Genomic DNA, 25,248 nt, shown 5'->3' with positions numbered 1-25,248 from the left:
ATAGCGTAATTTAAAGATCGAGGGTCAGCAGAACGTAAAATAAAAAAAAACAAAAAAACCGGAAAAAAATCTGGAAAATAAACTGTGAAAAAAACCGGAGGAGCTTGCCAAAGATGAGGCCATTACGGCACACCTTTAGGTGTCCTCCTCGGGATAACGTCATTTAAAGAACGAGGGTCAGCAGAACGTTTAAAAAAAAAAATATGGAAAATAACTGTGAAAAAAACCGGAGGAGCTTGCCAAAGATGAGGCCATTACGGCTAGCCTTTAGGTGTCCTCCTCGGGATAGCGTCATTTAAAGAACGAGGGTCAGCAGAACGTAAAAAAAAACAAAAAAAAAACCGGAAAAAAATCTGGAAAAAAACTGTGAAAAAAAACCGGAGGAGCTTGCCAAAGATGAGGCCATTAAGGCTCACCTTTAGGTGTCCTCCTCGGGATAGCGTCATTTAAAGAACGAGGGTCAGCGGAAGGTAAAAAAAAAAAAAAAATAGGAAAAAAAAATCTGGAAAAAAACTGTGAAAAAAACCGGAGGAGCTTGCCAAAGATGAGGCCATTACGGCTCGCCTTTCGGTGTCCTCCTCGGGATAGCGTCATTTAAAGAACGAGGGTCAGCAGAACGTAAAAAAAAAAAAAAAAAAAACCCGGAAAAAAAAAAACTGTGAAAAAAACCGGAGGAGCTTGCCAAAGATGAGGCCATTAAGGATCACCTTTAGGTGTCCTACTCGGGATAGCGTCATTTAATGAACGAGGGTCAGCAGAACGTTAAAAAAAAAAAAAAGAAAAAAAAAAAAACCGAAAAAAAATCTGGAATAAAACTGTGAAAAAAACCGGAGGAGCTTGCCAAAGATGAGGCCATTATGGCTCGCCTTTAGGTGTCCTCCTCGGGATAGCGTCATTTAAAGAACGAGGGTCAGCGGAAGGTAAAAAAAAAAAAAAAAATCGGAAAAAAAAATCTGGAAAAAAACTGTGAAAAAAATCGGAGGAGCTTGCCAAAGATGATGCCATTACGGCTCGCCTTTAGGTGTCCGCCTCGAGATAGCGTCATTTAAAGAACGAGGCTCAGCAGAATTTAAAAAAAAAAAAAATAAAAAAAAAAAAAAACTGGAAAAAAATCTGGAAAAAAACTGTGAAAAAAACCGGAGGAGCTTGCCAAAGATGAGGCCATTACGGCTCGCCTTTAGGTGTCCTCCTCGGGATAGCGTAATTTAAAGATCGAGGGTCAGCAGAACGTAAAATAAAAAAAAAAACAAAAAAACCGGAAAAAAAATCTTGAAAATAAACTGTGAAAAAAACCGGAGGAGCTTGCCAAAGATGAGGCCATTACGGCACACCTTTATGTGTCCTCCTCGGGATAACGTCATTTAAAGAACGAGGGTCAGCAGAACGTTTAAAAAAAAATATGGAAAATAACTGTGAAAAAAACCGGAGGAGCTTGCCAAAGATGAGGCCATTACGGCTCGCCTTTAGGTGTCCTCCTCGGGATAGCGTCATTTAAAGATCGAGGGTCAGCAGAACGTAAAATAAAAAAAAAAACAAAAAAACCGGAAAAAAAATCTTGAAAATAAACTGTGAAAAAAACCGGAGGAGCTTGCCAAAGATGAGGCCATTACGGCACACCTTTATGTGTCCTCCTCGGGATAACGTCATTTAAAGAACGAGGGTCAGCAGAACGTTTAAAAAAAAATATGGAAAATAACTGTGAAAAAAACCGGAGGAGCTTGCCAAAGATGAGGCCATTAAGGCTCACCTTTAGGTGTCCTCCTCGGGATAGCGTCATTTAAAGAACGAGGGTCAGCGGAAGGTAAAAAAAAAAAAAAAATAGGAAAAAAAAATCTGGAAAAAAACTGTGAAAAAAACCGGAGGAGCTTGCCAAAGATGAGGCCATTACGGCTCGCCTTTCGGTGTCCTCCTCGGGATAGCGTCATTTAAAGAACGAGGGTCAGCAGAACGTAAAAAAAAAAAAAAAAAAAAAAAAACCCGGAAAAAAAAAAACTGTGAAAAAAACCGGAGGAGCTTGCCAAAGATGAGGCCATTAAGGCTCACCTTTAGGTGTCCTCCTCGGGATAGCGTCATTTAAAGAACGAGGGTCAGCAGAACGTTAAAAAAAAAAAAAAAAAAAAAAAAAAAAAAAAAAACCGAAAAAAAAATCTGGAATAAAACTGTGAAAAAAACCGGAGGAGCTTGCCAAAGATGAGTCCATTATGGCTCGCCTTTAGGTGTCCTCCTCGGGATAGCGTCATTTAAAGAACGAGGGTCAGCGGAAGGTTAAAAAAAAAAAAAAAAATCTGGAAAAAAACTGTGAAAAAAATCGGAGGAGCTTGCCAAAGATGAGGCCATTATGGCTCGCCTTTAGGTGTCCTCCTCGGGATAGCGTCATTTAAAGAACGAGGGTCAGCGGAAGGTAAAAAAAAAAAAAAAAAAAAAAAAAAAAAAAAAAAAAAAAAAAATCGGAAAAAAAAATCTGGGAAAAAACTGTGAAAAAAATCGGAGGAGCTTGCCAAAGATGAGGCCATTACGGCTCGCCTTTAGGTGTCCGCCTCGAGATAGCGTCATTTAAAGAACGAGGCTCAGCAGAACTTAAAAAAAAAAAAAAAAAAAAAAAAAAAAAAAAAAAAAAAACCGAAAAAAAAAAATGGAAAAAAAACTGTGAAAAAAACCGGAGGAGCTTGCCAAAGATGAGGCTATTACGGCTCACCTTTAGGTGTCCTCCTCGGGATAGCGTCATTTAAAGAACGAGGGTCAGCAGAAGGTAAAATAAAAAAAAAAAAAAAAAAAAAAAAAAAACGGAAAAAAATCTGGAATAAAACAGTGAAAAAAAACCGGAGGAGCTTGCCAAAGATGAGGCCATTACGGCTCGCCTTTAGGTCTCCTCCTTGGGATAGCGTCATTTAAAGAACGAGGGTCAGCAGAACGTAAAAAAAAAAAAAAAAAAAAAAAAAAAAAAAAAAAAAAAAAAAAAAAAACTGGAAAAAAATCTGGAAAAAAACTGTGAAAAAAAACGGAGGAGCTTGCCAAAGATGAGGCCATTACGGCTCGCCTTTAGGTGTCCTCCTCGGGATAGCGTAATTTAAAGATCGAGGGTCAGCAGAACGTAAAATAAAAAAAAACAAAAAAACCGGAAAAAAATCTGGAAAATAAACTGTGAAAAAAACCGGAGGAGCTTGCCAAAGATGAGGCCATTACGGCACACCTTTAGGTGTCCTCCTCGGGATAACGTCATTTAAAGAACGAGGGTCAGCAGAACGTTTAAAAAAAAAAATATGGAAAATAACTGTGAAAAAAACCGGAGGAGCTTGCCAAAGATGAGGCCATTACGGCTAGCCTTTAGGTGTCCTCCTCGGGATAGCGTCATTTAAAGAACGAGGGTCAGCAGAACGTAAAAAAAAACAAAAAAAAAAACCGGAAAAAAATCTGGAAAAAAACTGTGAAAAAAAACCGGAGGAGCTTGCCAAAGATGAGGCCATTAAGGCTCACCTTTAGGTGTCCTCCTCGGGATAGCGTCATTTAAAGAACGAGGGTCAGCGGAAGGTAAAAAAAAAAAAAAAATAGGAAAAAAAAATCTGGAAAAAAACTGTGAAAAAAACCGGAGGAGCTTGCCAAAGATGAGGCCATTACGGCTCGCCTTTCGGTGTCCTCCTCGGGATAGCGTCATTTAAAGAACGAGGGTCAGCAGAACGTAAAAAAAAAAAAAAAAAAAAAACCCGGAAAAAAAAAAACTGTGAAAAAAACCGGAGGAGCTTGCCAAAGATGAGGCCATTAAGGATCACCTTTAGGTGTCCTACTCGGGATAGCGTCATTTAATGAACGAGGGTCAGCAGAACGTTAAAAAAAAAAAAAAAGAAAAAAAAAAAACCGAAAAAAAATCTGGAATAAAACTGTGAAAAAAACCGGAGGAGCTTGCCAAAGATGAGGCCATTATGGCTCGCCTTTAGGTGTCCTCCTCGGGATAGCGTCATTTAAAGAACGAGGGTCAGCGGAAGGTAAAAAAAAAAAAAAAAATCGGAAAAAAAAATCTGGAAAAAAACTGTGAAAAAAATCGGAGGAGCTTGCCAAAGATGATGCCATTACGGCTCGCCTTTAGGTGTCCGCCTCGAGATAGCGTCATTTAAAGAACGAGGCTCAGCAGAATTTAAAAAAAAAAAAAATAAAAAAAAAAAAAAACTGGAAAAAAATCTGGAAAAAAACTGTGAAAAAAACCGGAGGAGCTTGCCAAAGATGAGGCCATTACGGCTCGCCTTTAGGTGTCCTCCTCGGGATAGCGTAATTTAAAGATCGAGGGTCAGCAGAACGTAAAATAAAAAAAAAAACAAAAAAACCGGAAAAAAAATCTTGAAAATAAACTGTGAAAAAAACCGGAGGAGCTTGCCAAAGATGAGGCCATTACGGCACACCTTTATGTGTCCTCCTCGGGATAACGTCATTTAAAGAACGAGGGTCAGCAGAACGTTTAAAAAAAAATATGGAAAATAACTGTGAAAAAAACCGGAGGAGCTTGCCAAAGATGAGGCCATTACGGCTCGCCTTTAGGTGTCCTCCTCGGGATAGCGTCATTTAAAGAACGAGGGTCAGCAGAACGTAAAAAAAAAAAAAAAAAAAAAAAAAAAAAAAAAAAACCGGAAAAAAATCTGGAAAAAAACTGTGAAAAAAAACCGGAGGAGCTTGCCAAAGATGAGGCCATTAAGGCTCACCTTTAGGTGTCCTCCTCGGGATAGCGTCATTTAAAGAACGAGGGTCAGCGGAAGGTAAAAAAAAAAAAAAAATAGGAAAAAAAATCTGGAAAAAAACTGTGAAAAAAACCGGAGGAGCTTGCCAAAGATGAGGCCATTACGGCTCGCCTTTCGGTGTCCTCCTCGGGATAGCGTCATTTAAAGAACGAGGGTCAGCAGAACGTAAAAAAAAAAAAAAAAAAAAAAAAACCCGGAAAAAAAAAAACTGTGAAAAAAACCGGAGGAGCTTGCCAAAGATGAGGCCATTAAGGCTCACCTTTAGGTGTCCTCCTCGGGATAGCGTCATTTAAAGAACGAGGGTCAGCAGAACGTTAAAAAAAAAAAAAAAAAAAAAAAAAAAAAAAAAACCGAAAAAAAAATCTGGAATAAAACTGTGAAAAAAACCGGAGGAGCTTGCCAAAGATGAGTCCATTATGGCTCGCCTTTAGGTGTCCTCCTCGGGATAGCGTCATTTAAAGAACGAGGGTCAGCGGAAGGTTAAAAAAAAAAAAAAAAAATCTGGAAAAAAACTGTGAAAAAAATCGGAGGAGCTTGCCAAAGATGAGGCCATTATGGCTCGCCTTTAGGTGTCCTCCTCGGGAAAGCGTCATTTAAAGAACGAGGGTCAGCGGAAGGTTAAAAAAAAAAAAAAAAAAAAAAAAAAAAAAAAAAATCGGAAAAAAAAATCTGGGAAAAAACTGTGAAAAAAATCGGAGGAGCTTGCCAAAGATGAGGCCATTACGGCTCGCCTTTAGGTGTCCGCCTCGAGATAGCGTCATTTAAAGAACGAGGCTCAGCAGAACTTAAAAAAAAAAAAAAAAAAAAAAAAAAAAAAAAAAAAAAAAAAAAAAAAAAAAACCGAAAAAAAAAATGGAAAAAAACCGGAGGAGCTTGCCAAAGATGAGGCTATTACGGCTCACCTTTAGGTGGCCTCCTCGGGATAGCGTCATTTAAAGAACGAGGGTCAGCAGAAGGTAAAAAAAAAAAAAAAAAAAAAAAAAACCGGAGGAGCTTGCCAAAGATGAGGCCATTACGGCACACCTTTAGGTGTCCTCCTCGGGATAACGTCATTTAAAGAACGAGGGTCAGCAGAACGTTTAAAAAAAAAATATGGAAAATAACTGTGAAAAAAACCGGAGGAGCTTGCCAAAGATGAGGCCATTACGGCTAGCCTTTAGGTGTCCTCCTCGGGATAGCGTCATTTAAAGAACGAGGGTCAGCAGAACGTAAAAAAAAACAAAAAAAAAAAACAAAAAAAAACCGGAAAAAAATCTGGAAAAAAACTGTGAAAAAAAACCGGAGGAGCTTGCCAAAGATGAGGCCATTACGGCTCGCCTTTAGGTGTCCTCCTCGGGATAGCGTAATTTAAAGATCGAGGGTCAGCAGAACGTAAAATAAAAAAAAACAAAAAAACCGGAAAAAAATCTGGAAAATAAACTGTGAAAAAAACCGGAGGAGCTTGCCAAAGATGAGGCCATTACGGCACACCTTTAGGTGTCCTCCTCGGGATAACGTCATTTAAAGAACGAGGGTCAGCAGAACGTTTAAAAAAAAAATATGGAAAATAACTGTGAAAAAAACCGGAGGAGCTTGCCAAAGATGAGGCCATTACGGCTAGCCTTTAGGTGTCCTCCTCGGGATAGCGTCATTTAAAGAACGAGGGTCAGCAGAACGTAAAAAAAAACAAAAAAAAAAAACAAAAAAAAAACCGGAAAAAAATCTGGAAAAAAACTGTGAAAAAAAACCGGAGGAGCTTGCCAAAGATGAGGCCATTAAGGCTCACCTTTAGGTGTCCTCCTCGGGATAGCGTCATTTAAAGAACGAGGGTCAGCGGAAGGTAAAAAAAAAAAAAAAATAGGAAAAAAAAATCTGGAAAAAAACTGTGAAAAAAACCGGAGGAGCTTGCCAAAGATGAGGCCATTACGGCTCGCCTTTCGGTGTCCTCCTCGGGATAGCGTCATTTAAAGAACGAGGGTCAGCAGAACGTAAAAAAAAAAAAAAAAAAAAACCCGGAAAAAAAAAACTGTGAAAAAAACCGGAGGAGCTTGCCAAAGATGAGGCCATTAAGGCTCACCTTTAGGTGTCCTCCTCGGGATAGCGTCATTTAAAGAACGAGGGTCAGCAGAACGTTAAAAAAAAAAAAAAAAAAAAAAAAAACCCGAAAAAAAAATCTGGAATAAAACTGTGAAAAAAACCGGAGGAGCTTGCCAAAGATGAGGCCATTATGGCTCGCCTTTAGGTGTCCTCCTCGGGATAGCGTCATTTAAAGAACGAGGGTCAGCGGAAGGTTAATAAAAAAAAAAAAAAATCTGGAAAAAAACTGTGAAAAAAATCGGAGGAGCTTGCCAAAGATGAGGCCATTAAGGCTCACCTTTAGATGTCCTCCTCGGGATAGCGTCATTTAAAGAACGAGGGTCAGCGGAAAGTAAAAAAATAAAAAAATAAAAAAAAAAACCGGAAAAAAAATCTGGAAAAAACTGTGAAAAAAATCGGAGGAGCTTGCCAAAGATGAGGCCATTACGGCTCGCCTTTCGGTGTCCTCCTCGGGATAGCGTCATTTAAAGAACGAGGGTCAGCAGAACGTTAAAAAAAAAAAAAAAAAAAAAACCGGAAAAAAATCTGGACAAAAACTGTGAAAAAAACCGGAGGAGCTTGCCAAAGATGAGGCCATTACGGCTCGCCTTTAGGTGTCCTCCTCGGGATAGCGTAATTTAAAGAACGAGGGTCAGCAGAACGTAAAATAAAAAAAACAAAAAAAAAACAAAAAAACCGGAAAAAAATCTGGAAAATAAACTGTGAAAAAAACCGGAGGAGCTTGCCAAAGATGAGGCCATTACGGCTCGCCATTAGGTGTCCTCCTCGGGATAGCGTAAATTAAAGAACGAGGGTCAGCAGAACGTAAAATAAAAAAAATACAAAAAAAAAAAAAACAAAAAAACCGGAAAAAAAATCTGGAAAATAAACTGTGAAAAAAACCGGAGGAGCTTGCCAAAGATGAGGCCATTACGGCTCGCCTTTAGGTGTCCTCCTCGGGATAGCGTCATCTAAAGAACGAGGGTCAGCAGAACGTAAAAAAAAAAAAAAAAAAAAAAAAAAAAAAAAAAAAAAACCGGAAAAAAAATCTGGAAAAAAACTGTGAAAAAAAACCGGAGGAGCTTGCCAAAGATGAGGCTATTAAGGCTCACCTTTAGGTGTCCTCCTCGGGATAGCGTCATTTAAAGAACGAGGGTCAGCGGAAGGTAATAAAAAAAAAAAAAAAAAAACCGGAAAAAAAAATCTGAAAAAAAACCGGAAAAAAAAATCTGGAAAAAAACTGTGAAAAAAACCGGAGGAGCTTGCCAAAGATGAGACCATTACGGCTCGCCTTTCGGTGTCCTCCTCGGGATAGCGTCATTTAAAGAACGAGGGTCAGCAGAACGTAAAAAAAAAAAAAAAAAAAAAAAAAAAAAAAAAAAAAAAAAACCCGAAAAAAAAATCTGAAAAAAAAACTGTGAAAAAAAACCGGAGGAGCTTGCCAAAGATGAGGCCATTAAGGATCACCTTTAGGTGTCCTCCTCGGGATAGCGTCATTTAAAGAACGAGGGTCAGCAGAACGTAAAAAAAAAAAAATAAAAAAAAAAAAAATCTGGAAAAAAACTGTGAAAAAAACTGGAGGAGCTTGCCAAAGATGAGGCCATTACGGCTCGCCTTTAGGTGTCCTCCTCGGGATAGCGTAATTTAAAGAACGAGGGTCAGCAGAACGTAAAAAAAAAAAAAAAAAACAAAAAAAAAACTGGAAAAAAATCTGGAAAAAAACTGTGAAAAAAACCGGAGGAGCTTGCCAAAGATGAGGCCATTACGGCTCGCCTTTAGGTGTCCTCCTCGGGATAGCGTAATTTAAAGAACGAGGGTCAGCAGAACGTAAAATAAAAAAAAAAACAAAAAAACCGGAAAAAAAATCTGGAAAATAAACTGTGAAAAAATCCGGAGGAGCTTGCCAAAGATGAGGCTATTACGGCTCACCTTTAGGTGTCCTCCTCGGGATAGCGTCATTTAAAGAACGAGGGTCAGCAGAAGGTAAAAAAAAAAAAAAAAAAAAAAAAAAAAAAAAAAAACGGAAAAAATCTGGAATAAAACAGTGAAAAAAAACCGGAGGAGCTTGCCAAAGATGAGGCCATTACGGCTCGCCTTTAGGTCTCCTCCTTGGGATAGCGTCATTTAAAGAACGAGGGTCAGCAGAACGTAAAAAAAAAAAAAAAAAAAAAAAAAAAAAAAAAAAAAAAAAAACTGGAAAAAAATCTGGAAAAAAACTGTGAAAAAAAACGGAGGAGCTTGCCAAAGATGAGGCCATTACGGCTCGCCTTTAGGTGTCCTCCTCGGGATAGCGTAATTTAAAGATCGAGGGTCAGCAGAACGTAAAATAAAAAAAAACAAAAAAACCGGAAAAAAATCTGGAAAATAAACTGTGAAAAAAACCGGAGGAGCTTGCCAAAGATGAGGCCATTACGGCACACCTTTAGGTGTCCTCCTCGGGATAACGTCATTTAAAGAACGAGGGTCAGCAGAACGTTTAAAAAAAAAAATATGGAAAATAACTGTGAAAAAAACCGGAGGAGCTTGCCAAAGATGAGGCCATTACGGCTAGCCATTAGGTGTCCTCCTCGGGATAGCGTCATTTAAAGAACGAGGGTCAGCAGAACGTAAAAAAAAACAAAAAAAAAAAACAAAAAAAAAACCGGAAAAAAATCTGGAAAAAAACTGTGAAAAAAAACCGGAGGAGCTTGCCAAAGATGAGGCCATTAAGGCTCACCTTTAGGTGTCCTCCTCGGGATAGCGTCATTTAAAGAACGAGGGTCAGCGGAAGGTAAAAAAAAAAAAAAAAATAGGAAAAAAAAATCTGGAAAAAAACTGTGAAAAAAACCGGAGGAGCTTGCCAAAGATGAGGCCATTACGGCTCGCCTTTCGGTGTCCTCCTCGGGATAGCGTCATTTAAAGAACGAGGGTCAGCAGAACGTAAAAAAAAAAAAAAAAAAAAACCCGGAAAAAAAAAACTGTGAAAAAAACCGGAGGAGCTTGCCAAAGATGAGGCCATTAAGGCTCACCCTTAGGTGTCCTCCTCGGGATAGCGTCATTTAAAGAACGAGGGTCAGCAGAACGTTAAAAAAAAAAAAAAAAAAAAAAAAAAAAAAAAAAACCGAAAAAAAAATCTGGAATAAAACTGTGAAAAAAACCGGAGGAGCTTGCCAAAGATGAGGCCATTATGGCTCGCCTTTAGGTGTCCTCCTCGGGATAGCGTCATTTAAAGAACGAGGGTCAGCGGAAGGTTAATAAAAAAAAAAAAAAAAAAAATCTGGAAAAAAACTGTGAAAAAAATCGGAGGAGCTTGCCAAAGATGAGGCCATTAAGGCTCACCTTTAGATGTCCTCCTCGGGATAGCGTCATTTAAAGAACGAGGGTCAGCGGAAAGTAAAAAAATAAAAAAATAAAAAAAAAAACCGGAAAAAAAATCTGGAAAAAACTGTGAAAAAAATCGGAGGAGCTTGCCAAAGATGAGGCCATTACGGCTCGCCTTTCGGTGTCCTCCTCGGGATAGCGTCATTTAAAGAACGAGGGTCAGCAGAACGTTAAAAAAAAAAAAAAAAAAAAACCGGAAAAAAATCTGGACAAAAACTGTGAAAAAAACCGGAGGAGCTTGCCAAAGATGAGGCCATTACGGCTCGCCTTTAGGTGTCCTCCTCGGGATAGCGTAATTTAAAGAACGAGGGTCAGCAGAACGTAAAATAAAAAAAACAAAAAAAAAACAAAAAAACCGGAAAAAAATCTGGAAAATAAACTGTGAAAAAAACCGGAGGAGCTTGCCAAAGATGAGGCCATTACGGCTCGCCATTAGGTGTCCTCCTCGGGATAGCGTAAATTAAAGAACGAGGGTCAGCAGAACGTAAAATAAAAAAAATACAAAAAAAAAAAAACAAAAAAACCGGAAAAAAATCTGGAAAATAAACTGTGAAAAAAACCGGAGGAGCTTGCCAAAGATGAGGCCATTACGGCTCACCTTTAGGTGTCCTCCTCGGGATAACGTCATATAAAGAACGAGGGTCAGCAGAACGTTAAAAAAAAAAAAAAAAAAAAAAAAAATCTGGAAAAAAACTATGAAAAAACCGGAGGAGCTTGCCAAAGATGAGGCCATTACGGCTCGCCTTTAGGTGTCCTCCTCGGGATAGCGTCATCTAAAGAACGAGGGTCAGCAGAACGTAAAAAAAAAAAAAAAAAAAAAAAAAAAAAAAAAAAAAAAAAAAAAAAAAAAAAACAAAAAAAAAAAAAAAAACCGGAAAAAAAATCTGGAAAAAAACTGTGAAAAAAAACTGGAGGAGCTTGCCAAAGATGAGGCTATTAAGGCTCACCTTTAGGTGTCCTCCTCGGGATAGCGTCATTTAAAGAACGAGGGTCAGCGGAAGGTAATAAAAAAAAAAAAAAAAAAAACCGGAAAAAAAAATCTGAAAAAAAACCGGAAAAAAAAATCTGGAAAAAAACTGTGAAAAAAACCGGAGGAGCTTGCCAAAGATGAGACCATTACGGCTCGCCTTTCGGTGTCCTCCTCGGGATAGCGTCATTTAAAGAACGTGGGTCAGCAGAACGTAAAAAAAAAAAAAAAAAAAAAAAAAAAAAAAAAAAAAAAAAAAAAAAAAAAACCCGAAAAAAAAATCTGAAAAAAAAACTGTGAAAAAAAACCGGAGGAGCTTGCCAAAGATGAGGCCATTAAGGATCACCTTTAGGTGTCCTCCTCGGGATAGGTCATTTAAAGAACGAGGGTCAGCAGAACGTAAAAAAAAAAAAAAAAAAAATCTGGAAAAAAACTGTGAAAAAAACTGGAGGAGCTTGCCAAAGATGAGGCCATTACGGCTCGCCTTTAGGTGTCCTCCTCGGGATAGCGTAATTTAAAGAACGAGGGTCAGCAGAACGTAAAAAAAAAAAAAAAAAACAAAAAAAAAACTGGAAAAAAATCTGGAAAAAAACTGTGAAAAAAACCGGAGGAGCTTGCCAAAGATGAGGCCATTACAGCTCGCCTTTAGGTGTCCTCCTCGGGATAGCGTAATTTAAAGAACGAGGGTCAGCAGAACGTAAAATAAAAAAAAAAACAAAAAAACCAGAAAAAAAATCTGGAAAATAAACTGTGAAAAAATCCGGAGGAGCTTGTCAAAGATGAGGCCATTACGGCTCACCTTTAGGTGTCCTTCTCGGGATAACGTCATTTAAAGAACGAGGGTCAGCAGAACGTTTAAAAAAAAATCTGGAAAAAAACTGTGAAAAAAACCGGAGGAACTTGCCAAAGATGAGGTTATTACGGCTCACCTTTAGGTGTCCTCCTCGGGATAGCGTCATTTAAAGAACGAGGGTCAGCAGAACGTAAAAAAAAAAAAAAAAAAAAAAAATCTGGAAAAAAAACTGTGAAAAAAAACCGGAGGAGCTTGCCAAAGATGAGGCTATTACGGCTCCCCTTTAGGTGTCCTCCTCGGGATAGCGTCATTTAAAGAACGAGGGTCAGCAGAACGTAATAAAAAAAAAAATTCTGGAAAAAAACTGTGAAAAAAACCGGAGGAGCTTGCCAAAGATGAGGCCATTACGGCTCACCTTTAGGTGTCCTCCTCGGGATAGCGTCATTTAAAGAACGAGGGTCAGTAGAACGTAACAAAAAAAAAAAAAAAAAACCGTAAAAAAATCTGGAAAAAAACTGTGAAAAAAACCGGAGGAGCTTGCCAAAGATGAGGCCATTACGGCTCGCCTTTTGGTGTCCTCCTCGGGATAGCGTAATTTAAAGAACGAGGGTCAGCAGAACGTAAAATAAAAAAAAACAAGAAAACCGGAAAAAAAATCTGGAAAATAAACTGTGAAAAAAACCGGAGGAGCTTGCCAAAGATGAGGCCATTACGGCTCACCTTTAGGTGTCCTTCTCGGGATAACGTCATTTAAAGAACGAGGGTCAGCAGAACGTTTAAAAAAAAAATATCTGGAAAAAAACTGTGAAAAAAACCGGAGGAGCTTGCCAAAGATGAGGCCATTACGGCTCGCCTTTAGGTGTCCTCCTCGGGATAGCGTAATTTAAAGAACGAGGGTCAGCAGAACGTAAAATAAAAAAAACAAAAAAAAACAAAAAAACCGGAAAAAAATCTGGAAAATAAACTGTGAAAAAAACCGGAGGAGCTTGCCAAAGATGAGGCCATTACGGCTCGCCTTTAGGTGTCCTCCTCGGGATAGCGTAAATTAAAGAACGAGGGTCAGCAGAACGTAAAATAAAAAAAATACAAAAAAAGAAACAAAAAAACCGGAAAAAAATCTGGAAAATAAACTGTGAAAAAAACCGGAGGAGCTTGCCAAAGATGAGGCCATTACGGCTCACCTTTAGGTGTCCTCCTCGGGATAACGTCATATAAAGAACGAGGGTCAGCAGAACGTTAAAAAAAAAAAAAAAAAAAAAAATCTGGAAAAAAACTATGAAAAAACCGGAGGAGCTTGCCAAAGATGAGGCCATTACGGCTCGCCTTTAGGTGTCCTCCTCGGGATAGCGTCATTTAAAGAACGAGGGTCAGCAGAACGTAAAAAAAAAAAAAAAAAAAAAAAAAAAAAAAAAAAAAAAAACCGGAAAAAAAATCTGGAAAAAAACTGTGAAAAAAAACCAGAGGAGCTTGCCAAAGATGAGGCCATTACGGCTCGCCTTTAGGTGTCCGCCTCGAGATAGCGTCATTTAAAGAACGAGGCTCAGCAGAATTTAAAAAAAAAAATAATAATAAAAAAAAAAAAAACTGGAAAAAAATCTGGAAAAAAACTGTGAAAAAAACCGGAGGAGCTTGCCAAAGATGAGGCCATTACGGCTCGCCTTTAGGTGTCCTCCACGGGATAGCGTAATTTAAAGATCGAGGGTCAGCAGAACGTAAAATAAAAAAAAAAACAAAAAAACCGGAAAAAAAATCTTGAAAATAAACTGTGAAAAAAACCGGAGGAGCTTGCCAAAGATGAGGCCATTACGGCACACCTTTATGTGTCCTCCTCGGGATAACGTCATTTAAAGAACGAGGGTCAGCAGAACGTTTAAAAAAAAATATGGAAAATAACTGTGAAAAAAACCGGAGGAGCTTGCCAAAGATGAGGCCATTACGGCTCGCCTTTAGGTGTCCTCCTCGGGATAGCGTCATTTAAAGAACGAGGGTCAGCAGAACGTAAAAAAAAAAAAAAAAAAAAAAAAAAAAAAAAAAAAACCGGAAAAAAATCTGGAAAAAAACTGTGAAAAAAAACCGGAGGAGCTTGCCAAAGATGAGGCCATTAAGGCTCACCTTTAGGTGTCCTCCTCGGGATAGCGTCATTTAAAGAACGAGGGTCAGCGGAAGGTAAAAAAAAAAAAAAAATAGGAAAAAAAAATCTGGAAAAAAACTGTGAAAAAAACCGGAGGAGCTTGCCAAAGATGAGGCCATTACGGCTCGCCTTTCGGTGTCCTCCTCGGGATAGCGTCATTTAAAGAACGAGGGTCAGCAGAACGTAAAAAAAAAAAAAAAAAAAAAAAAAAAAAAAAAACCCGGAAAAAAAAAAACTGTGAAAAAAACCGGAGGAGCTTGCCAAAGATGAGTCCATTATGGCTCGCCTTTAGGTGTCCTCCTCGGGATAGCGTCATTTAAAGAACGAGGGTCAGCGGAAGGTTAAAAAAAAAAAAAAAAAATCTGGAAAAAAACTGTGAAAAAAATCGGAGGAGCTTGCCAAAGATGAGGCCATTATGGCTCGCCTTTAGGTGTCCTCCTCGGGATAGCGTCATTTAAAGAACGAGGGTCAGCGGAAGGTAAAAAAAAAAAAAAAAAAAAAAAAAAAAAAAAAAAAAAAAAAAAAAAAAAAATCGGAAAAAAAAATCTGGGAAAAAACTGTGAAAAAAATCGGAGGAGCTTGCCAAAGATGAGGCCATTACGGCTCGCCTTTAGGTGTCCGCCTCGAGATAGCGTCATTTAAAGAACGAGGCTCAGCAGAACTTAAAAAAAAAAAAAAAAAAAAAAAAAAAAAAAAAACCGAAAAAAAAAATGGAAAAAAAACTGTGAAAAAAACCGGAGGAGCTTGCCAAAGATGAGGCTATTACGGCTCACCTTTAGGTGTCCTCCTCGGGATAGCGTCATTTAAAGAACGAGGGTCAGCAGAAGGTAAAAAAAAAAAAAAAAAAAAAAAAAAAAAAAAAAAAAAAAAAAAAAAAAAAAAAAAAAAAAAAAAAAACGGAAAAAAATCTGGAATAAAACAGTGAAAAAAAACCGGAGGAGCTTGCCAAAGATGAGGCCATTACGGCTCGCCTTTAGGTCTCCTCCTTGGGATAGCGTCATTTAAAGAACGAGGGTCAGCAGAACGTAAAAAAAAAAAAAAAAAAAAACTGGAAAAAAATCTGGAAAAAAACTGTGAAAAAAAACGGAGGAGCTTGCCAAAGATGAGGCCATTACGGCTCGCCTTTAGGTGTCCTCCTCGGGATAGCGTAATTTAAAGATCGAGGGTCAGCAGAACGTAAAATAAAAAAAAACAAAAAAACCGGAAAAAAATCTGGAAAATAAACTGTGAAAAAAACCGGAGGAGCTTGCCAAAGATGAGGCCATTACGGCACACCTTTAGGTGTCCTCCTCGGGATAACGTCATTTAAAGAACGAGGGTCAGCAGAACGTTTAAAAAAAAAAATATGGAAAATAACTGTGAAAAAAACCGGAGGAGCTTGCCAAAGATGAGGCCATTACGGCTAGCCTTTAGGTGTCCTCCTCGGGATAGCGTCATTTAAAGAACGAGGGTCAGCAGAACGTAAAAAAAAACAAAAAAAAAAAAAACAAAAAAAAAACCGGAAAAAAATCTGGAAAAAAACTGTGAAAAAAAACCGGAGGAGCTTGCCAAAGATGAGGCCATTAAGGCTCACCTTTAGGTGTCCTCCTCGGGATAGCGTCATTTAAAGAACGAGGGTCAGCGGAAGGTAAAAAAAAAAAAAAAAAATAGGAAAAAAAAATCTGGAAAAAAACTGTGAAAAAAACCGGAGGAGCTTGCCAAAGATGAGGCCATTACGGCTCGCCTTTCGGTGTCCTCCTCGGGATAGCGTCATTTAAAGAACGAGGGTCAGCAGAACGTAAAAAAAAAAAAAAAAAAAAAAAAACCCGGAAAAAAAAAACTGTGAAAAAAACCGGAGGAGCTTGCCAAAGATGAGGCCATTAAGGCTCACCTTTAGGTGTCCTCCTCGGGATAGCGTCATTTAAAGAACGAGGGTCAGCAGAACGTTAAAAAAAAAAAAAAAAAAAAAAAAAAAAAAAAAAAAAACCCGAAAAAAAAATCTGGAATAAAACTGTGAAAAAAACCGGAGGAGCTTGCCAAAGATGAGGCCATTATGGCTCGCCTTTAGGTGTCCTCCTCGGGATAGCGTCATTTAAAGAACGAGGGTCAGCGGAAGGTTAATAAAAAAAAAAAAAAAATCTGGAAAAAAACTGTGAAAAAAATCGGAGGAGCTTGCCAAAGATGAGGCCATTAAGGCTCACCTTTAGATGTCCTCCTCGGGATAGCGTCATTTAAAGAACGAGGGTCAGCGGAAGGTTAATAAAAAAAAAAAAAAAATCTGGAAAAAAACTGTGAAAAAAATCGGAGGAGCTTGCCAAAGATGAGGCCATTAAGGCTCACCTTTAGATGTCCTCCTCGGGATAGCGTCATTTAAAGAACGAGGGTCAGCGGAAAGTAAAAAAAAAAAAAAAAAAAAAAAAACCGGAAAAAAAATCTGGAAAAAACTGTGAAAAAAATCGGAGGAGCTTGCCAAAGATGAGGCCATTACGGCTCGCCTTTCGGTGTCCTCCTCGGGATAGCGTCATTTAAAGAACGAGGGTCAGCAGAACGTTAAAAAAAAAAAAAAAAAAAAACCGGAAAAAAATCTGGACAAAAACTGTGAAAAAAACCGGAGGAGCTTGCCAAAGATGAGGCCATTACGGCTCGCCTTTAGGTGTCCTCCTCGGGATAGCGTAATTTAAAGAACGAGGGTCAGCAGAACGTAAAATAAAAAAAACAAAAAAAAAACAAAAAAACCGGAAAAAAATCTGGAAAATAAACTGTGAAAAAAACCGGAGGAGCTTGCCAAAGATGAGGCCATTACGGCTCGCCATTAGGTGTCCTCCTCGGGATAGCGTAAATTAAAGAACGAGGGTCAGCAGAACGTAAAATAAAAAAAATACAAAAAAAAAAAAAACAAAAAAACCGGAAAAAAAATCTGGAAAATAAACTGTGAAAAAAACCGGAGGAGCTTGCCAAAGATGAGGCCATTACGGCTCACCTTTAGGTGTCCTCCTCGGGATAACGTCATATAAAGAACGAGGGTCAGCAGAACGTTAAAAAAAAAAAAAAAAAAAAAATCTGGAAAAAAACTATGAAAAAACCGGAGGAGCTTGCCAAAGATGAGGCCATTACGGCTCGCCTTTAGGTGTCCTCCTCGGGATAGCGTCATCTAAAGAACGAGGGTCAGCAGAACGTAAAAAAAAAAAAAAAAAAAAAAAAAAAAAAAAAACCGGAAAAAAAATCTGGAAAAAAACTGTGAAAAAAAACCGGAGGAGCTTGCCAAAGATGAGGCTATTAAGGCTCACCTTTAGGTGTCCTCCTCGGGATAGCGTCATTTAAAGAACGAGGGTCAGCGGAAGGTAATAAAAAAAAAAAAAAAAAAAACCGGAAAAAAAAATCTGAAAAAAAACCGGAAAAAAAAATCTGGAAAAAAACTGTGAAAAAAACCGGAGGAGCTTGCCAAAGATGAGACCATTACGGCTCGCCTTTCGGTGTCCTCCTCGGGATAGCGTCATTTAAAGAACGAGGGTCAGCAGAACGTAAAAAAAAAAAAAAAAAAAAAACCCGGAAAAAAAAAACTGTGAAAAAAACCGGAGGAGCTTGCCAAAGATGAGGCCATTAAGGCTCACCTTTAGGTGTCCTCCTCGGGATAGCGTCATTTAAAGAACGAGGGTCAGCAGAACGTTAAAAAAAAAAAAAAAAAAAAAAAAAAAAAAAAAACCGAAAAAAAAATCTGGAATAAAACTGTGAAAAAAACCGGAGGAGCTTGCCAAAGATGAGGCCATTATGGCTCGCCTTTAGGTGTCCTCCTCGGGATAGCGTCATTTAAAGAACGAGGGTCAGCGGAAGGTTAATAAAAAAAAAAAAAAAAATCTGGAAAAAAACTGTGAAAAAAATCGGAGGAGCTTGCCAAAGATGAGGCTATTAAGGCTCACCTTTAGGTGTCCTCCTCGGGATAGCGTCATTTAAAGAACGAGGGTCAGCGGAAGGTAATAAAAAAAAAAAAAAAAAAAACCGGAAAAAAAAATCTGAAAAAAAACCGGAAAAAAAAATCTGGAAAAAAACTGTGAAAAAAACCGGAGGAGCTTGCCAAAGATGAGACCATTACGGCTCGCCTTTCGGTGTCCTCCTCGGGATAGCGTCATTTAAAGAACGTGGGTCAGCAGAACGTAAAAAAAAAAAAAAAAAAAAAAAAAAAAAAAAAAAAAACCCGAAAAAAAAATCTGAAAAAAAAACTGTGAAAAAAAACCGGAGGAGCTTGCCAAAGATGAGGCCATTAAGGATCACCTTTAGGTGTCCTCCTCGGGATAGGTCATTTAAAGAACGAGGGTCAGCAGAACGTAAAAAAAAAAAAAAAAAAAAAAAAAAAAAATCTGGAAAAAAACTGTGAAAAAAACTGGAGGAGCTTGCCAAAGATGAGGCCATTACGGCTCGCCTTTAGGTGTCCTCCTCGGGATAGCGTAATTTAAAGAACGAGGGTCAGCAGAACGTAAAAAAAAACAAAAAAAAAACAAAAAAAAAACTGGAAAAAAATCTGGAAAAAAACTGTGAAAAAAACCGGAGGAGCTTGCCAAAGATGAGGCCATTACAGCTCGCCTTTAGGTGTCCTCCTCGGGATAGCGTAATTTAAAGAACGAGGGTCAGCAGAACGTAAAATAAAAAAAAAAACAAAAAAACCAGAAAAAAAATCTGGAAAATAAACTGTGAAAAAATCCGGAGGAGCTTGCCAAAGATGAGGCCATTACGGCTCACCTTTAGGTGTCCTTCTCGGGATAACGTCATTTAAAGAACGAGGGTCAGCAGAACGTTTAAAAAAAAATCTGGAAAAAAACTGTGAAAAAAACCGGAGGAACTTGCCAAAGATGAGGTTATTACGGCTCACCTTTAGGTGTCCTCCTCGGGATAGCGTCATTTAAAGAACGAGGGTCAGCAGAACGTAAAAAAAAAAAAAAAAAAAAAAAAAAATCTGGAAAAAAAACTGTGAAAAAAAACCGGAGGAGCTTGCCAAAGATGAGGCTATTACGGCTCCCCTTTAGGTGTCCTCCTCGGGATAGCGTCATTTAAAGAACGAGGGTCAGCAGAACGTAATAAAAAAAAAAAATCTGGAAAAAAACTGTGAAAAAAACCGGAGGAGCTTGCCAAAGATGAGGCCATTACGGCTCACCTTTAGGTGTCCTCCTCGGGATAGCGTCATTTAAAGAACGAGGGTCAGTAGAACGTAACAAAAAAAAAAAAAAACCGTAAAAAAATCTGGAAAAAAACTGTGAAAAAAACCGGAGGAGCTTGCCAAAGATGAGGCCATTACGGCTCGCCTTTTGGTGTCCTCCTCGGGATAGCGTAATTTAAAGAACGAGGGTCAGCAGAACGTAAAATAAAAAAAAACAAAAAAACCGGAAAAAAAATCTGGAAAATAAACTGTGAAAAAAACCGGAGGAGCTTGCCAAAGATGAGGCCATTACGGCTCACCTTTAGGTGTCCTTCTCGGGATAACGTCATTTAAAGAACGAGGGTCAGCAGAACGTTTAAAAAAAAAATATCTGGAAAAAAACTGTGAAAAAAACCGGAGGAGCTTGCCAAAGATGAGGCCATTACGGCTCGCCTTTAGGTGTCCTCCTCGGGATAGCGTAATTTAAAGAACGAGGGTCAGCAGAACGTAAAATAAAAAAAACAAAAAAAAACAAAAAAACCGGAAAAAAATCTGGAAAATAAACTGTGAAAAAAACCGGAGGAGCTTGCCAAAGATGAGGCCATTACGGCTCGCCTTTAGGTGTCCTCCTCGGGATAGCGTCATTTAAAGAACGAGGGTCAGCAGAAGGTAAAAAAAAAAAAAAAAAAAAAAAAAAAAAAAAAAAAAAAAAAAAAAAAAAAAAAAAAAAAAAAAAAAAAAAAAAACGGAAAAAAATCTGGAATAAAACAGTGAAAAAAAACCGGAGGAGCTTGGCAAAGATGAGGCCATTACGGCTCGCCTTTAGGTCTCCTCCTTGGGATAGCGTCATTTAAAGAACGAGGGTCAGCAGAACGTAAAAAAAAAAAAAAAAAAAAAAAAAAAAAAAAAAAACTGGAAAAAAATCTGGAAAAAAACTGTGAAAAAAAACGGAGGAGCTTGCCAAAGATGAGGCCATTACGGCTCGCCTTTAGGTGTCCTCCTCGGGATAGCGTAATTTAAAGATCGAGGGTCAGCAGAACGTAAAATAAAAAAAAACAAAAAAACCGGAAAAAAACTGGAAAATAAACTGTGAAAAAAACCGGAGGAGCTTGCCAAAGATGAGGCCATTACGGCACACCTTTAGGTGTCCTCCTCGGGATAACGTCATTTAAAGAACGAGGGTCAGCAGAACGTTTAAAAAAAAAATATGGAAAATAACTGTGAAAAAAACCGGAGGAGCTTGCCAAAGATGAGGCCATTACGGCTAGCCTTTAGGTGTCCTCCTCGGGATAGCGTCATTTAAAGAACGAGGGTCAGCAGAACGTAAAAAAAAACAAAAAAAAAAACAAAAAAAAAAACCGGAAAAAAATCTGGAAAAAAACTGTGAAAAAAAACCGGAGGAGCTTGCCAAAGATGAGGCCATTAAGGCTCACCTTTAGGTGTCCTCCTCGGGATAGCGTCATTTAAAGAACGAGGGTCAGCGGAAGGTAAAAAAAAAAAAAAAATAGGAAAAAAAAATCTGGAAAAAAACTGTGAAAAAAACCGGAGGAGCTTGCCAAAGATGAGGCCATTACGGCTCGCCTTTCGGTGTCCTCCTCGGGATAGCGTCATTTAAAGAACGAGGGTCAGCAGAACGTAAAAAAAAAAAAAAAAAAAAAAAAAACCCGGAAAAAAAAAACTGTGAAAAAAACCGGAGGAGCTTGCCAAAGATGAGGCCATTAAGGCTCACCTTTAGGTGTCCTCCTCGGGATAGCGTCATTTAAAGAACGAGGGTCAGCAGAACGTTAAAAAAAAAAAAAAAAAAAAAAAAAAAAAAAAAAAAAACCGAAAAAAAAATCTGGAATAAAACTGTGAAAAAAACCGGAGGAGCTTGCCAAAGATGAGGCCATTATGGCTCGCCTTTAGGTGTCCTCCTCGGGATAGCGTCATTTAAAGAACGAGGGTCAGCGGAAGGTTAATAAAAAAAAAAAAAAAAAATCTGGAAAAAAACTGTGAAAAAAATCGGAGGAGCTTGCCAAAGATGAGGCCATTAAGGCTCACCTTTAGATGTCCTCCTCGGGATAGCGTCATTTAAAGAACGAGGGTCAGCGGAAAGTAAAAAAATAAAAAAATGAAAAAAAACCGGAAAAAAAATCTGGAAAAAACTGTGAAAAAAATCGGAGGAGCTTGCCAAAGATGAGGCCATTACGGCTCGCCTTTCGGTGTCCTCCTCGGGATAGCGTCATTTAAAGAACGAGGGTCAGCAGAACGTAAAATAAAAAAAACAAAAAAAAAACAAAAAAACCGGAAAAAAATCTGGAAAATAAACTGTGAAAAAAACCGGAGGAGCTTGCCAAAGATGAGGCCATTACGGCTCGCCATTAGGTGTCCTCCTCGGGATAGCGTAAATTAAAGAACGAGGGTCAGCAGAACGTAAAATAAAAAAAATACAAAAAAAAAACAAAAAAACCGGAAAAAAATCTGGAAAATAAACTGTGAAAAAAACCGGAGGAGCTTGCCAAAGATGAGGCCATTACGGCTCACCTTTAGGTGTCCTCCTCGGGATAACGTCATATAAAGAACGAGGGTCAGCAGAACGTTAAAAAAAAAAAAAAAAAATTCTGGAAAAAAACTATGAAAAAACCGGAGGAGCTTGCCAAAGATGAGGCCATTACGGCTCGCCTTTAGGTGTCCTCCTCGGGATAGCGTCATTTAAAGAACGAGGGTCAGCAGAACGTAAAAAAAAAAAAAAAAAAAAAAAAAAAAAAAAAACCGGAAAAAAAATCTGGAAAAAAGCTGTGAAAAAAAACCAGAGGAGCTTGCCAAAGATGAGGCTATTAAGGCTCACCTTTAGGTGTCCTCCTCGGGATAGCGTCATTTAAAGAACGAGGGTCAGCGGAAGGTAAAAAAAAAAAAAAAAAAAAAAAACCGGAAAAAAAATCTGAAAAAAAACCGGAAAAAAAAATCTGGAAAAAAACTGTGAAAAAAACCGGAGGAGCTTGCCAAAGATGAGACCATTACGGCTCGCCTTTCGGTGTCCTCCTCGGGATAGCGTCATTTAAAGAACGAGGGTCAGCAGAACGTAAAATAAAAAAAAAAAAAAACCCGAAAAAAAAATCTGGAAAAAAAACTTTGAAAAAAAACCGGAGGAGCTTGCCAAAGATGAGGTTATTACGGCTCACCTTTAGGTGTCCTCCTCGGGATAGCGTCATTTAAAGAACGAGGGTCAGCAGAACGTAAAAAAAAAAAAAAAAAAAAAAAAAAAAAAAAAAAAAAAAAATCTGTGAAAAAAACTGGAGGAGCTTGCCAAAGATGAGGCCATTACGGCTCGCCTTTAGGTGTCCTCCTCGGGATAGCGTAATTTAAAGAACGAGGGTCAGCAGAACGTAAAAAAAAAAAAAAAACAAAAAAAAAACTGGAAAAAAATCTGGAAAAAAACTGTGAAAAAAACCGGAGGAGCTTGCCAAAGATGAGGCCATTACGGCTCGCCTTTAGGTGTCCTCCTCGGGATAGCGTAATTTAAAAAACGAGGGTCAGCAGAACGTAAAATAAAACAAAAAACAAAAAAACCGGAAAAAAAATCTGGAAAATAAACTGTGAAAAAAACCGGAGGAGCTTGCCAAAGATGAGGCCATTACGGCTCACCTTTAGGTGTCCTTCTCGGGATAACGTCATTTAAAGAACGAGGTTCAGCAGAACGTTTAAAAAAAAAAATCTGGAAAAAAACTGTGAAAAAAACCGGAGGAACTTGCCAAAGATGAGGTTATTACGGCTCACCTTTAGGTGTCCTCCTCGGGATAGCGTCATTTAAAGAACGAGGGTCAGCAGAACGTAAAAAAAAAAAAAAAAAAAAAAAAAAATCTGGAAAAAAAACTGTGAAAAAAAACCGGAGGAGCTTGCCAAAGATGAGGCTATTACGGCTCCCCTTTAGGTGTCCTCCTCGGGATAGCGTCATTTAAAGAACGAGGGTCAGCAGAACGTAATAAAAAAAAAAAAAAAATCTGGAAAAAAACTGTGAAAAAAACCGGAGGAGCTTGCCAAAGATGAGGCCATTACGGCTCGCCTTTTGGTGTCCTCCTCGGGATAGCGTAATTTAAAGAACGAGGGTCAGCAGAACGTAAAATAAAAAAAAACAAAAAAACCGGAAAAAAAATCTGGAAAATAAACTGTGAAAAAAACCGGAGGAGCTTGCCAAAGATGAGGCCATTACGGCTCACCTTTAGGTGTCCTTCTCGGGATAACGTCATTTAAAGAACGAGGGTCAGCAGAACGTTTAAAAAAAAAATATCTGGAAAAAAACTGTGAAAAAAACCGGAGGAGCTTGCCAAAGATGAGGCCATTACGGCTCGCCTTTAGGTGTCCTCCTCGGGATAGCGTAATTTAAAGAACGAGGGTCAGCAGAACGTAAAATAAAAAAAACAAAAAAAAACAAAAAAACCGGAAAAAAATCTGGAAAATAAACTGTGAAAAAAACCGGAGGAGCTTGCCAAAGATGAGGCCATTACGGCTCGCCTTTAGGTGTCCTCCTCGGGATAGCGTAAATTAAAGAACGAGGGTCAGCAGAACGTAAAATAAAAAAAATCCAAAAAAAAAACAAAAAAACCGGAAAAAAATCTGGAAAATAAACTGTGAAAAAAACCGGAGGAGCTTGCCAAAGATGAGGCCATTACGGCTCACCTTTAGGTGTCCTCCTCGGGATAACGTCATATAAAGAACGAGGGTCAGCAGAACGTTAAAAAAAAAAAAAAAAAAAAAATCTGGAAAAAAACTATGAAAAAACCGGAGGAGCTTGCCAAAGATGAGGCCATTACGGCTCGCCTTTAGGTGTCCTCCTCGGGATAGCGTCATTTAAAGAACGAGGGTCAGCAGAACGTAAAAAAAAAAAAAAAAAAAAAAAAAAAAAAAAAAAAAACCGGAAAAAAAATCTGGAAAAAAACTGTGAAAAAAAACCAGAGGAGCTTGCCAAAGATGAGGCTATTAAGGCTCACCTTTAGGTGTCCTCCTCGGGATAGCGTCATTTAAAGAACGAGGGTCAGCGGAAGGTAAAAAAAAAAAAAAAAAAAAAACCGGAAAAAAAAATCTGAAAAAAAACCGGAAAAAAAAATCTGGAAAAAAACTGTGAAAAAAACCGGAGGAGCTTGCCAAAGATGAGACCATTACGGCTCGCCTTTCGGTGTCCTCCTCGGGATAGCGTCATTTAAAGAACGAGGGTCAGCAGAACGTAAAATAAAAAAAAAAAAAAACCCGAAAAAAAAATCTGGAAAAAAAACTGTGAAAAAAAACCGGAGGAGCTTGCCAAAGATGAGGTTATTACGGCTCACCTTTAGGTGTCCTCCTCGGGATAGCGTCATTTAAAGAACGAGGGTCAGCAGAACGTAAAAAAAAAAAAAAAAAAAAAAAAAAAAAAAATCTGTGAAAAAAACTGGAGGAGCTTGCCAAAGATGAGGCCATTACGGCTCGCCTTTAGGTGTCCTCCTCGGGATAGCGTAATTTAAAGAACGAGGGTCAGCAGAACGTAAAAAAAAAAAAAAAAACAAAAAAAAAACTGGAAAAAAATCTGGAAAAAAACTGTGAAAAAAACCGGAGGAGCTTGCCAAAGATGAGGCCATTACGGCTCGCCTTTAGGTGTCCTCCTCGGGATAGCGTAATTTAAAGAACGAGGGTCAGCAGAACGTAAAATAAAAAAAAAAACAAAAAAACCGGAAAAAAAATCTGGAAAATAAACTGTGAAAAAAACCGGAGGAGCTTGCCAAAGATGAGGCCATTACGGCTCACCTTTAGGTGTCCTTCTCGGGATAACGTCATTTAAAGAACGAGGTTCAGCAGAACGTTTAAAAAAAAAAATCTGGAAAAAAACTGTGAAAAAAATCGGAGGAACTTGCCAAAGATGAGGTTATTACGGCTCACCTTTAGGTGTCCTCCTCGGGATAGCGTCATTTAAAGAACGAGGGTCAGCAGAACGTAAAAAAAAAAAAAAAAAAAAAAAAAAAAAAAAAAAAAAAAAAAAAAATCTGGAAAAAAAACTGTGAAAAAAAACCGGAGGAGCTTGCCAAAGATGAGGCTATTACGGCTCCCCTTTAGGTGTCCTCCTCGGGATAGCGTCATTTAAAGAACGAGGGTCAGCAGAACGTA

Source organism: Arachis ipaensis, chromosome B4 (assembly GCF_059453495.1).
Source record: "Arachis ipaensis isolate K30076 ecotype BB chromosome B4, ASM5945349v1, whole genome shotgun sequence".
Taxonomy (NCBI): domain Eukaryota; kingdom Viridiplantae; phylum Streptophyta; class Magnoliopsida; order Fabales; family Fabaceae; genus Arachis; species Arachis ipaensis.
Note: the sequence above shows the minus strand (reverse complement) of the source record.